This window comes from Onychomys torridus, chromosome 3 (assembly GCF_903995425.1).
Source record: "Onychomys torridus chromosome 3, mOncTor1.1, whole genome shotgun sequence".
NCBI lineage: Eukaryota > Metazoa > Chordata > Mammalia > Rodentia > Cricetidae > Onychomys > Onychomys torridus.
The window spans coordinates 77891449-77906737 of NC_050445.1; the positions used below are offsets into that span (position 1 = coordinate 77891449).

A 15289-nucleotide genomic window follows, 5' to 3' on the forward strand; every position below is an offset into this window, starting at 1 on the left:
CTCCTGCCATTGACTACAGGCAATTAAAGGAGGTATTTGGAAAAATAAGAGAAGAGTTATATTGAGACACACTTGCCTTAGATGACATCAGTGTTATTATTTTGTGGCTAAGATAAGCAATGGTTTCAAATAAATTCTGGCTTTACCCTTCATACTACTGACCTTAGGCAAGCTCTGGCCATGGGGTCTATAGTGCCTGATTGTTTTTACAGTAGCCAAATATTTTCTAATTGGATTTGAGACCTTCATTGAAAGGAATAAATACCTGGTACTGGAAATCTGGCAAAAAAAAAAATCTATAGCAGAGGAAGTCATAGGCCCTAAGGGGGCACTACTAATGATTTTATGATAAAGGACACATTGTCAAACTACCTTCTGAAAATGTTCATGTCTTTAGATTGCTCTCAGCCTTGGCCAGAGAAGCTTCTTTTTAAATGAGTAAAGGCTAATAGAGACAGTCAAAATAGTCAAAACATCAAAAATAAGTTATTATTGCATGCTAGGCCCTAAGTATGTTATCACTATCTTCACCTTCAAGGCCCAGAGATCACCAGGGTATAGAAAGACTATAAGAGCTGAATGATGGGAAGGACTACTATGTGTGCTGACTTTCAGCTGTGACATGGACTGCTATAATTATGTAAATGTACAGTAGCTGTGGCTATCTGAACAAGAGCTGTACATCAATATAGGAGGGGTACTATTGGTAGGAAGGAGTGGTTGAGCATGGGTGGTGGTGTATAAAGAAGGTAATGGGGATGCTTTCCTAGTCTTCAGAGAATAATCCTGAGGGCAAAGACTTCAGTAGCACTCTCTAATTAGTTGATTAACTCCTATTCATTTAGGAGTCAGGAAACTAGGGAGGAAAAGAGGAAACAAGCCAATACAGGATTGCTGTAATTTTGGCCAATACTTATTGTTTGTTTGTGTAAGTGTGTGTGTGTGTGTGTGTGTGTGTGTGTGTGTGTGTGTGTGTGCTTTCCATCCATTTATCATCATACTAAAGAAACTGAGAAAATCAGACTGCCTTTTATTGATAAAAGATAAAGACTTTATTGATATCCCCTGTCTCCCTTTAACCAACACTTCAGTACACTGAAAGTTAATTGCTCTGTGTATCATGGTTACACACGAATAAGAGAACCATGAAGGCAGTGTGAGAGGTCATGCTCCACCATCAACATGAAATCCTTATAAAGGTGGAAAGAGATAGAATGGACATGAGGCAAGATACCATGAACTGTGCCAGCAGCAATGTGAGTAAAGCTTCTGCAGAGCAACACTTGGCTTCATAGGTGAAATGTACATGGACAGATGAATCCAAATAAACACTGTAAACATACATACTAGTGACACTATGTAAATGCAACAGGATATATTTAGGAATATATATGTATATACATTTGTTTATATAGGTATACACAAATATACATATACATGAAATAACAATTAATGAAAGAAGAGGTCATTAATTTGAAGGAGAGCAGGGGTGTGTGGAGGGGGGCTTGTTCTGAGAAAGGGAGAGGAAAATATGTTGTGATTAAATTACAATCTCAAATTTTAAAAAGATTGCATTAATGAAAAGACACATTATTAAATTGTTTTGTAATTATTTCTCATACCTTTTGCTTGTTGGTACTGAAGGCACATCTGTTAACTGTAAAAATGAAATGTTTACTGACTTCTCATTAAGTTGTTAGCTTTTCTACTATTTCACATTCATCTTTGTGTTTAGTAATTTACAATGTATGCTATGTGTTTTTTGTTGCTTTATTCAATGATAGTCTTAAAAGAAAAAATATTCAAAATTTTGCTTATGACTTAGTTTGCATTCTTTAATGATGTACATGATCATATTGATCATATAACTTTTTAACTTTAGCATATGAGGAACTGTAACTTCTAACTACACTTTATATAAAAGGAAATACATTGTATTTAGCCAACCCATTTACACACCCACAGATCTTTCATAAGTGAATATAGGGCATGCATGGTAGTTTAGATGTGTACCACTCATATCCCATCTTGTCACTCACAGAAACAAAAATGGAATAATAAATCTGTAGGATAATTTTTCTGTTATCTCCTAATATTAATATTACAGGAACTTAATTTCATTTACCTAGATTTTTGTTGATTAGTTTATCCTTATATTCTATCATTACAGTCATGATGGGCTTGAAATACATAATACTCCTGCACTAGCCTCCAAGTACTAGGACTTCAGGTGTACCAAAATAATCATCACTAAAAGTTGAATTTTAAAAACATCCTCAAATTTTCTATCTCTTTGGTCTTTGCTTGGTATTTCTATCCTCTATGTGGAATTCATAATTTGCAGTGCAGATATTAGCAAGACCTTTTTTTTTTTCCTTTTATTCTTAACATTATAAGAGGTTTCTGGGGACATCTGTATTATAAAATATTTTAATTAGATTTATTTGCTCTGGATAATTTAAAATAACTTATTCTGTATCTTAGAATAATTTCAAGAAGTGTCTGATGGTAGTTAGCCTTACTCCTAAAACAGTGAATCTCTTCCATTAGTGTGTTTGTTTGCTTCTGCTTCCTCTAGTCAGGGTAGGTGCTGTTTGCTGCAAGAGTGCTCTGTGTGCACATCGTTGGACAAGAACTGCTTGATCCTGTTAGAGGGATGTGGGTTTCTGCAGGTGTCTCTCGCTGCTGATAGAAGACCCTAGGTAGGTTTGAGCAGAAGGTGAAGCACAAACACAGTGCTCAGAACAAGCGCTGTGCTGACCTTGTTCCAGTAAGAAAGAATCTTAGGGAATGGCCTTTGAGCAGTGGACAACGGGGGTGGGATGTGGGGGTATGGGGGAGTGATGGGGAACTGGGGTTGGCATGTAAATGGAAAAATTTAAATAAAAATGAAAATAAAGACTTTTAGTCTACTGTTTGGTTCACTGCCTTCCAGCATGAGACTTTATTTAGATTATTTGGGCTCTCTTTGATTAAAGCCTTTTTTCTCTCTCTTTAAGCAGTATTTATTATTCTTCTATATTTCCCAAACATTGCCTACAGTTGACATCACATTGTATGTTTTCATGCACCAATTTTCCCAAACCCTCTGTTAATATGGACAGCTAAATTATCCCAGTGTCTGGTGACAGTGAGTATAGAAAGAATAATAAAACCTAAGAAGGCAATGTTCCTAACTACCATTAAAAGTAAATTTATCTCAGGAAATACTGGCTATTCAAATTTTGGCCATCAAAATGTGCTGTCTGTACTAGATACAGGAAGCTGCTACTCATACCTGACAGGTGAGTATATAAAGCCCTCTCAGAATGAATAGTCTTTAGAAACAATTTTCCCTTCTTTTTGAGAATTGCTTTGACTCACTGACTTTTTATCTTTCAATTTAAAGGACAGCTGAGGAAGAGTATTCGGGGCATAGATTTGTGATGTTTAAAGTGACCATTTTCAACAGAAAAAAATCTGCATCAGCAACGGCACTGAACAAAGAATGCAATCTAGGGACATAGGCTACTCATTGGTGGAACAGTAATATTGCTTCTCCTGGGTAATAATGGCTCTTGATAATCTGGAAGAGGACAGGCAGACAAGGCTTAGCTCTATAAAATCTGTCTTCACTGGGATATTTTGTCATCTGAAAAAGAAAAGAGTCACACAAAATCTAATCTCTCATTATGTTGTTTAAAATAAATGAGTCACTATACCATATTAATGGAGTATTTATACATTTGTATATGAGAAAATGATAGGAGTTGAAGCAAGCATTTATATTTACTCCGAAGTCTAGAAATTAAAAATGGTCAGCTCTACCACTACAACAAAAAAGCACTCTAATTTTTTTTTCTGCAATTTTATGGGCAACATTAGGTTTCTGTGAGTCCTTTAAATTTGCTTAAATGGACTGCTTAGGGATTTAACAGGCATGGTTTGAACTGTGATGCATTTATAGTCAGGAAAAAGAAGTCCATCTCTGAAACTTAACTTTATAATAGTTATCTTGAAAACATGAGGAGTGGAGGGAGAGAATCTGGGTCCTTCTTATACTTCTTCCTTCTTCTAGACTTTGTCTTCATGCTTGAATAACATCAAGACGAGAATCCTTTCTTGAGTCTCCACTGGGAGCTAGAGAAAGAGAAAGAAACAAAAGAGGAACCTGTGTAAGATAAACAAAAGCACCCACAGAATCCCTGTTGAGTATGTCTCTGTATCTCATGGCCTCCATTAACCTCTGTTGGCATGAGAGCCAAAGTGAGAACTTCTTAAAGCATTCCTATTCCTAGCAAAAGTTCTATCCACTAAGGAGAGGAAAGTGGAGACTAGTCTTACTGAAGATCATAGAGCTGTTTAAAGATCCCTTGAACTCTGAATGTTATTTAATTAAAACAGTAAATTTGGTGGACTATATTTTTAGAGAAATTATTAATGTCACTACTTACTCATTTTTGTTATATTTGAGAACTTAATTTTTCATGTGTGGCTATTGCAACAGACTGCCTACTTCATTTCATGAATTATACTACTGAGAATGAGACATTAAATAACTTTTATATACTAAAATATCTTTGTACACCTCACTTAAAATGATAATCTTCATTAGAAAACATTTAGTTTTTCATGCATAGGACCAATCTGCAAAATCTGAAGGGTATTTTTTAATAGAATACCAATGTCAGTTCCAAATGACATTTCTTTATTGCCAGCATGCTGAAAGCACAGACTGCTGCTAGCCTTCACATCTAAATTCAGTATTTTATAGGCTAGTTTCTAAGGTCTGAAAATAGTCACCATATACATATATATATATATATATATATATATATATATATATATATATATATATATAATATTCACATCAAGGTCTTCCTGACTTGTCTGGAACCTGCTTTGTACTCTAGCTAGGCTGGCCTCAATCTTGTGGTGGTCCTGTTTCTGCCTCCTTGGTGTTAGGATAACAGTCATGAACCATCATGGCTAGCAGAGTTCCTATTTATGTGTTATCTTCCAGTAAAATATAAATCCTAGTTACTCTAAGTGTTTCATTGTTTTAAACTTTCTAGTTTTTAAGGTATTTAACATTGGTAACTAAAAGTGAACAGATTGTTCAATGACATTAAGGTGATGGAACATGGGATGGATTTAAGGTCGAACACTTGTTCTAATGTTCTGGCTAAATGGTTCTCACATATTAACACAATATACTTTTCTGAATGCAAACCCTATACTAATTCATATCTAATATAATCCAATATTGCAGATTTATGTATAATTTCAAGTCCTCTGTGAATGCAATTAGAATTAATTCTATTTCATTTTGAACACATTATTGAATCCATTTTCAAATCTAATTTTGATCTTGGTGATTTGACATGATTTGTGTTTTAGAAATATTTATATGCAAGTATGGCAGAATATCAAATTTATCTCATTGCATGTGAGGTTCAGATTAAATGACAATTTCTCTAATTATAAAGGAAAATATAGGCTTTTACATATAAAACTTTTACACTTATTTTTTTCTGCGTAAAGGATTCAGGAAGGAAAACATGGAAATACAACTGAGAAAACAATAAGCCAGTAATGTTAAAAAGAAAAATAAAATGGAAGAGATGCTTTCTTTACATGACACATGCATCAATGTATGCCTTTACATGTGATTTTTGAATATGTAGTTATAATATTCTGAAGGAGTAGAGTTGGCAAAATGAACTCACTGACTCACTTTTCTCTTTTTACACCCCTGGAAATTTGATCTGTAGAGCAGGTCTCTCCCTCAGTAAATGCTTCATTAGCTCCTTGTCTTCAATTCCAAAAATGCCCTGGTATTTGATTCACTTAAACTCTTCAGCTTTGAAACTGGTAGTTATCCAGAGAGAGAGTTATTAAAAACTCCAAACTTAACTTACAACTAAGCTTCTGCTCCTTACCCCTGGTCTGCCATGCTCCAGAGGCATAGTGCAGCGGAGGTCATGGCAAAAGAGAAACTGCATTTCCAAGTTATCTTTCTTTCTATTCTCATGGTTAACTTACCTTGTTTTGGATTGTGCCAGGCTCTAGGATGGTGGAAGAAGACAGAGAGAACCCGAAGCATTTGAGTCCTGGGGCTTGTATGCCCACTTCCATCTGTTAATGTGGCCTCATTCAGTGGGACTCAAAACTGACCATCTATCCTTTGTAGAATTTCCATTCTCTGCAGGGCTCCTCAGGCAAACCTTGGCTCCACTTCTTGCTTACATTTCTCCAACAACAGTTTCTTCAGGATCAGTATTCTTTCTCTGGAGATTTTTCTGTTGGAATTCAGCTGCCTTTCAGACTATTTTTTCATGAGATCAAGTCCAATTAAGATTGTTCCAGGTCACATGTGTGTATTGCATTATACATCATGTATTTTGGTCCATTTCCAATTATAATTTATGTTGCTTTTTAAAGAAGAGTCTACTATGTTATTGAACAAAACTCCTTATCTCTTATGAATAAGTAAGTTGTCTACAGCAGTAGCCAAATGGTTCTACATGGAGTCAACTGCTTGACGCTGGTAGTTGATGCATTTATTGAAAAGGAAGGCACTACTACTGTCCCCAAGAGCGATCGATGTCCCTATTTGCTTCTTTGCTTGTGCCTCTGCACAAACATCCATTCATTTCAAGATTATTAATAAAATGAATAGCTTTTCCACATGAGAAAAAGGTATAGAGCAGACTATAATAGATTGTGTCTCCTGATACTATTTATTTAATTCAACATATGTCCAGAGCAACTATAAAGCAACTAGATCATAGCTCTAGCCACTGTCTCTTTCCAATATCTCAGATTCTGATACAGTATGTTTATTAAAGGAATCTACTTAAGATTGTTTCCCCAAAATCAATATTTTTCCTTTCAAGGCCCAGGTTAGATAGACAACAAATACATTCCCTTCAACGATATCAATGCTTTACATAAAAGCAAAGGGATTTGTGTTAATTAGAAATATCTACCAGCAGCAGAGGTTACAAATGTGCCAGCTCAGGATGTTGAGACAAAAGCCATTCTAAACTTGGGACTGATGGTGTTAAGCCAGTGCTCCAGAAGGAATACCAGGAAGCACCAGAAATCACAAAGGCGCACCAGGATCTCCCTGCTCCCAGAAGGGACAGTGCTGCTGCTGACTGAGGGGAAGAGGGAAAGGAAGGGACTACATTAAATGAATGGGTACAGAAGGTCTCTGTGAACTCTCCTGAGGCCTTGGAGGCAGAACTCAAGGTATCATGATGTGAAGAAAGAATATTCTAGCCAGGAAAATGGCAAATGAAGAAAATAATGGCCAAAGTAGTTCATGGTGGCAACCAGGTCAACAACAGGAATATAGTGAGAAAGGCAATCTAAGTCTGTTCAGTACTCATGCTCTTGAAATTCAGTTTTCCACTGAAGACTTCCAATGGTGTCTTTCAGAAGTGTCTACTACTCATGTGCATATAGGTGGGAATGAAACAATGGTGCTCAGCCTTTCCTACAGCTGTAGCCCTTTAATTCCTCAAACTGTGGTGATCCCCCACTATAAAATTATTTTTAATGCTACTCCATAACTGTAATGTTGCTATTATTATTAATTATAGTGCAAATATCTGTGTTTTCTGATGGTCCTAGTTGACCCCTGTGACAGAATCATTTGACTCTCCAAGGGGTCCTGACCTACAGATTGAGAACCACTAACATGAATGAAAAGCTCAAGGCACTGTACAACCTTGAGTGACTCCAAGAGAAGAAAAGCCATGGTGACTAGGCAAAAGTAGACATTGGCTTTATCCATTTCTCTCCCTCCCCTGATCTGGGCTCCATTTACTGTGATAGTAACTAAGATATTTTGCCTGTAAAAATTTATAGAATGATAAACATAACAGTATTTTTAAAAATGATCTACCTGTTGTCCTCATTTTACATGTATAATTTGCTTGGGCTAGACATTGAAAACAGACCAAAGCAAAAGTTCCTTAAAACTGAATCACTGACAAGGGGTGATTGAATACATACATATAAGTAACATTATAGAGACTGAGCAGGTTATATTTAGGAATGTATGTACGCATGTAAAAACAATTAATGAAAAAAATTCCACAAATTTGAAAGAGAGCAATAAGGGGTATATGGAATGGTTCAGAGGGAGAGATGAAGGGGATGTGATGTAATTATATTATGTTCTCAAAATATAAAAGAAGTAGTTAAAATATTGAATCACTGCTGCTTTTCACAACTCCCTTTGCACACCTCCAATCTTTCTTCTCCCACCTTCCCATCCGGGATTCTGTTTCTGGCATGCATAGTTGGAAAGACCCCAGATTCCAAGTTAAGAACTATGTTCTGGAACATGTAATGCGTGAATGCCTCAAATGTTAACTCAATTCTATAACCTAAAATGAAAGAAACAAACTATAAAAAAGATTAAAATGTAACTTTGATAAATAGCTCTTGCTGATATACTGAAATGTACATAGAAAATCTATCCTTTAGTAAATAGAAATGTTGAATTAAGAATTGTTACAGAAATTACTATTTTTACTTATTAATTCTCATCTAATGTGAGCAATCACATTTAATGTTTCATTATTTTGAATAAAATAATGATAAGTATTCTAGTGAGTATTGGCAGTTAACCAGAATAGATGTTTCATAGAAAATATTTTGAAGATAAATGACATATTAATTAAATCACTATAAAATTATCTAATGAATTTTTATTCATTAAATTATATTAATGATTTATTGATTAAATACTGTTATCAATGCTATATATTACATATGTTCTATGGTTAACCATATATACCCTGATGAATTAATACCACTTATATTCGAATGAAACTCACTACTGATGAAACAGACACACACTCAAGTTAGCAATTTTGAAGAGATCTATGAAATATCGGGGCAATGATGACATAACGATAAAGGAGTTCTGTGAATGGTGGGAAGAAAACACTGCAGAGGTGGCAGCCTGAAAGAAGCAGTGCTTGAAGTGGAGAAGAAGTTAGCTGCATACAACTCCTCAGGTGAGAACGAAGAAATGAAAGTCCTGAAAAGGACCATAGAGAAGTCCCAGAGTATGAAATAACATGCACAGTATATCACAAGGGGCCATGGAGAACTAACTTTGAATCAAGCCCCAAATAGAGAAGGCCTTACAAGCTAACCTATGTGGCACCACAATCAAGTGAGTACATAAATGAAAGATACAAATGATCTACCTTCTGACAGTCTATGCTCCCACCTTAGGATACAAATGCGTTTTCCCTCAGTTGAAGAGTCTCTCCTCCAGATGGTTCCCAAGCAGAAACTGTCACTCAAGCTGTTTTAGAACTCCATCCTTGGAAGAGTCTTGCCTTTGCTTACACTAAAGTCTTTTGTAAAATTCTCATTTTCTTTATGTGTAAAGCTTTCCACATAGAAAAATGCCAACGTAGGATAAATACCATATTTACAACTTTATATAACGTACATCCCCTGGGTTTTTTGTCTCTTCATTTCTGTAAATCAGGCTAAGAAAATCATAGAAATTGCCAAGCAACATTTGGTGTAGTGAAGACTCCGGGGAATAGTTAGCTGGCAATACACACCTTATTCTCTAATAAACATATTTTTCACTAATTTCCAAATGTGTATGATTAAATCATGAGAGACCTTTTTTGAAGATGTTTCCATATCATTAACTCAAAGGGATACATTTAGTACAAAATTAATAGGTAACTTGACAAAATAATCAAAGATTTTGGATGGAATATGAAAGATGTTTCTAATTGTTTAGAGCATATTTAGTATGTAAAGATTTCCATACTTACAGACAAACCTACAGTGGTCACCAGAGAAACAAACAAGGAAATAAATTTCCATTGGTTCTATTAAAAAAAAAAAAAAAAACTACATTTTTGTTTACCATTTCCTGTAATTGTGAGAAATTAGAGGAACATTTATTTATAAATTAGCATTTGCTAGGACATTTGTGAGTCATGGAGTGAAAAGTAATATGTTTATTATTTTGTAATCCATAAAATATTTTAGTGAATTCTTGAACTCTGCAGTCACACACTCACACAAACTCTCTATGCCCCTTGTATCTTCAATTTTGATTAAAAAAATCCCCAAATATCTAATTATATCAAACGAAGGTGATATATCTTTATTACTACTTCTCTTACCAACATACTGTTGACAAGAGAAATAACATTTTAAACAGAGCCTTACATAAGAATACCAATTGCAGTGATTTTAAAATGTATCCTTAAAATTAATTTTAATTGTGGATTTTTAGTTGGGGTGATTTTCAAGTTGAACATGAAACAGTGGGAGAAACTGAAGATAAGGTCAGGGAATTCTTTCAGAGCTGATGAGTAGAAAAGAGTAGACCTAATTTGTGCAGTCCTGGAAAGTCATATGTGGGGAACACTAGAGCATATTAAAAATGAAACATTATTGATGTTAAGCGGCACATTGGGGGGCCTTGTGTTTGAGAACATTGTGCTGACATAAACAAAGCAATGTTGGCATTCATGCCTAGTAGTTAAACTGACAAAGATTCACAATGGGGAAGTCACTCTTGATCAACAAAAACAATTGTTATGATTTGTTCTCTACTCTATTCTAGATATATATTATCTTTTCTTCTCTCAGTGTCAACTTTATACTAGATTTTATGAAATTTATCTTTCTCTTCTTCAGAAATTTATAATACCTTTGATTTTCTCCTAAATTTTTACCCAAATTTGACTGACTCCTCTAAAACCCATCATACAGAGAGATTCAATTGTCTTATAAATTTCCTGATAATTTTCTGGTCCTACGATCTAGCAAAGGAAATTTGAAGATTAAAATCCAATAAAGCAATGAAATTATTCCCAGTTATATCAGAGCATATTTTATGCTTAAATTTCTCTTGAAGAAATTTACTCTCTTTTATAGTTTAAGAATCACTCTCTCTGATAGATGATAGAAGAGATAATTGTGGTAAATTCTCACCATTTTCCCAGATTTCAGTCATCGTATTCTTTTAAATCCTTTAAAAATTTTTATTATAAGCGTTTAGTATTGGTGTCTGCTGATTTTGTGCTTAATATACCAAGTAATGTTGTCTTTATGTTCACTGATCGCTATGTGTTCCTTTTCTCCCTGCCCACATCGTCTCCTTCATTCTCTCAGCTTTTATGTAGAATACGAAGAGACGTTACAATCTCAAAGGAACTATTGTTTAGAAGTCAAGCGGGGATACTTTTGATGTTAAACTGTGAGTCCTGAAGAAAAGTGATGAAAAGGTCTATGTTGCATGCTCTGACTCAGTAGATAAAAGCACTCTTAGCTGATAACAAATGAATTAAAAACACTTTTAAATGATCTTTATTTAATCTTGAATTGCAAAAAGTCTCACATATAAGCAAATGGTTGGGTCTTAATGAATGTATAAATTACATGGAATTACATATAGTACTTGGAAAATATCTATATTCTATCTAATACCTATATGCTCATGTTTAACATAATATATATTTGCAGGAATATTATAAAATATACATATTTTGGTGAGAATCATAGACTAAGATCACTAGTATTCATTATATTCTGAGAAATCTTTGACTTCCAGAATTGTTAAAAGAAAATTATACCATATGAAAGAATGCCTAGACAGTTTGCAACAATATTAAAATTAATATGAAAAGAAATACATTCCCATTGTTTCAAAATGTTCACCAGCACTCATATTTGCAATTATTTGACAATGGAAACAAACTTTTTAAAATTTCTGATAATATATTTTTCAAAGATGAGAAAAATGTACTTAACTGTACCTATTTCAAAATCTGATATGTTCATTTTCTTCACACAGCTTACTTGAGCCTATGTGGTTGTTCATTATTGCAGAATGTAGAATGCACAGCACCCCAGGAAGTGATGGGTGGGTAGTGGCTATACTCCAAGCACTTGGGAAGTAGAGACAGGAGATCTCTGGAGCAAGCTGGTTAGCCAGACCAGTGTGCTCTAAGTGTTGTTGATAGGCCATGCCACTTCACAAGACAGAACGCAATCAGGGATCTGACATCAGCTTCTGGCCTCCACACATACATGCACACACATGCATGTACAAATAGATGTACACACACATGTGACATGCATACAAACACATGCACACACATTACATGCATAAAGATGATACACTCTTAAAAATTAAGCTGAATGAAAATGAAGATTATCAATATACCAATGAAAAAGACACTTACTTTTTAAGCTTAAAAAGGCAGATAGTGAGAAGACCTATAGAGAAGAAATTAGAGAAATTAAGCTGTACATTTGGAGAGCTGAGGAAAACATAATATTAAACAAACATCTGATGTTATGACCAGAAAAGTAAAACAAAAGCAAATTGCACTTGTTAGTTTTCTGTATATATGGGTATATTAAAAATTATAAGGTGATTTTAAAAGATTTAGAATTCACAGAGTGAAAAGTGGAAAAGTGGATTATTTATTTAAAATTTAAAGAATGGAAGGGTGAAATGAGAACAGACACAGCTATTTGATGTCACAAAATCAAAGTTTCTAAAATTTTTAAAGTATCTAAAAGTTCCTACTAAGAAATGTGTAGAAATTTAAAAAATGATTTTTTTTTTTTAGTTTAACAGACTAGGAATTGATTAAGGAAAACTGGCAAGCTCCAAATAAACAGAGAAAAAAAAAAAAAACAAAAAATGTGAAGTCTGATACTGATATTCAAGTAGCAAGACTGTAGATTAAGTAAAAAGAATTATTTGTATCAGTGTCCAGAAAGTATCCTTCCTTGTTTTATATATAGGTTGACTATGATAATAAAAGCATTGGGAGTTCTCATTGGTAAATCTATCAAGATTTACAAAACATAGGGAAAAGACTAAGTCGTAGAACAAAAATACACATTTGATATGTTCTCTTCTTTTGAGCCAGTCAAACTTCCCTACAGTTTTGATAGTTAAGATAGAACAATGTTTTCAAAAAAGTTTATTTATCAGCTCTCTTCTCTAGTCTGCATATTGTAATGGTCATGAATTTCATGCAGAAGTACTTTTTAAGAACTAAGTTCTTTTAGAAATTTCTAGCAACCAAAATGACCCCAAGACTCTTGCCGATTTAACCAAGTCTTGCTTTTAGTCAAAGTTTGTTTTTTCTATTTTCTACTCTATTGGTTAAAGTCATAACACAGAAGCATTTGCACACATATTCTGTCAGTCCAGACTCTCCAGACATAGGCTTTCATTTCTAGTTACTGGACTTAGACAGGGCACAACCAGGGAATTATTGGACTGGGCCAACAATGATACAGCTAATGTATAAATCAACTCACAGCACCTTTAGTTACTTTCAGAAGTGTTGCATAATATCAAGCCAGTCAGAGTTTTCACATGAATGGGGGAGTGTCCCCAGGCCCAGCCCTTGGTAGGAGGTTAATAACAGCAATGATTTCTGAGGAATGTTACTCCCTTTAGAGGCAGGGCTGCTATCAGGTTACCCATGCCACAGCTGATGGCTCTATACTCATGAGCATATGGGTAAAACTAATTAGAGTTAAAGATTATTAATTAAAATAAAACAAGGACATGAAGTTGAGAAGGAGTAACAGTGTGGGGCACTAGGGAAGTTGACGAGAGGTATTGATGGATATAATCAAAATACATAGGAAATAAAAAAATTCCAAAGAACAAATTTTATGTAAATATATGTATTTATATGACAAGTATTCATGGCTGTTCCTCTTGTACTACAATTTAGGCAAAGCTAGGAGGAAAAAGTTCTGGTCTATAGTAACACAAATGTGACCCAACTGTACATTGAAACTGGAAATCTATATGAACTTTTAGGTGAAAACAAGATAAAATAAAATTGCTCAGGTCAGTGATAGGTAAGGACTTGCTGTTAGACATATTTTGATTAAAAGTCAAAGGATTTGCAATATGCAAAACAAATCAATATAGCAAGACTGTTATTTCTAGGTAGAGGGTATAAGCATATGACATACATGACTGTAGACCCTCTGTAGGGCATTATCTGCCCTCACCAGTAATTTAATCAGAATCTCTCAGACCCTTCCCTGATCCAGGGCGCCTTAAATTCTAAAGAATCTGATTTTTTTTTCTTAAATTTCATGCTAGTTTATAAATATCTCAATATCTATCAACATTGCCTATCTGTGTTCTACCATGCTATGTTCTTACTAAGGATATAAAGGGATAATCTTCTAATATAAGAGATAAAAATCTATATGAAGAAAGTAGCCAAATCCTAGAACTTCTGAAAGTATCACTTTAGCCTTATGAAAAATTTTGGTGAGCTTTGACATTGTGCCAGACAATGTGCCAGGTCCTAAGAATGCAAAGATAACATGACAAGGATATTGTACTACATAGTGTCATCCATTCTTGCTGTAGAAGACATATTTGGAAACAAAGAAGCATCTGAGAAGTCACAGTGCTACAAAAGATATGTGGAGATATTACAAGAGTGGTTTTTGCAATAGCAAAAAGCAGCAGAGTTAATTTTTTAAAACAAATGTGGTTCCAGAGGTCTGCCTTTGCAAGTGAATGGGTATAAACCAGATGGATAAAGGGCTGTATTTCAGACAGACATAGAATCTTGAAATGGACTAGATCTAAAATGTGGTGGTACACTGTAGGCATTGCCTCTCCTTGCTCCAATATTAAACATTACTAAATTTCAGCTTTGAAATCTCTGACTTTCCTTGTATCCCAAGGGTATAATTTAAATTTTGATTATCTTAAAGAATCCATAGTATCTTATCTTACCTGGAATACCAACCTTACACGTAAATAAAGGAAGATGGCTACTGCAGGCATGTTGTCAACTTGAACTATGAAAATGGATGGAGATAGTATGCTCTATGAAACTGTAGTAGGCACAGTGGTGTCCTGTTGGAGCCCACAGAGGTTTCCTAGTGAGATCTGAGCTTGCTTTACAAGCAGAGATGCATAAGAGGATAACTGGACCACAGGCTTGAGTATCAGGTGTTTGAAAGGGTCTACATTTGGCTGTATCTAGCAAGGGGGAGGTCTTTTGATCCTTCCTTTGGCATGGTCATAAAAAGCCCTTTTGAATAAAGTTCTGGGCTGGTGGATAAGGATCCAGGCCCTCTCAGGGCTACCCTATGTTTCTGTCTTTCTTCTCATCTATCTACATATTTCTCACTTCTCCCTCCTCAAGAGTACCCTGGGGGCAAAAGGTGGGGGCTTGTCCCCCACAAATGGCACCATGAACAGGTATCTGGGACTTGGTGAAAGGAATGATAGGGGTAT

General features: G+C 34.8%; 1 long non-coding RNA gene across 3 annotated transcripts in view; it reads right to left on the reverse strand.

The window, feature by feature from the left end:
* LOC118579248 overlaps positions 1-15289 on the reverse strand; it is a 63926-nt gene that overhangs the window by 36949 nt on the left and 11688 nt on the right. For 2 of the 3 annotated variants that reach the window (XR_004944455.1, XR_004944454.1), the window contains exons 2-3: positions 12231-12264; positions 1623-4119 (exon numbers count right to left, since the gene is read on the reverse strand). This is a non-coding gene — a long non-coding RNA (uncharacterized LOC118579248). Of the gene's footprint in view, positions 1-1622; positions 4120-9803; positions 9856-12230; positions 12265-15289 lie in introns of those variants that run through there. The other variant, XR_004944456.1, reaches the window with a different exon arrangement.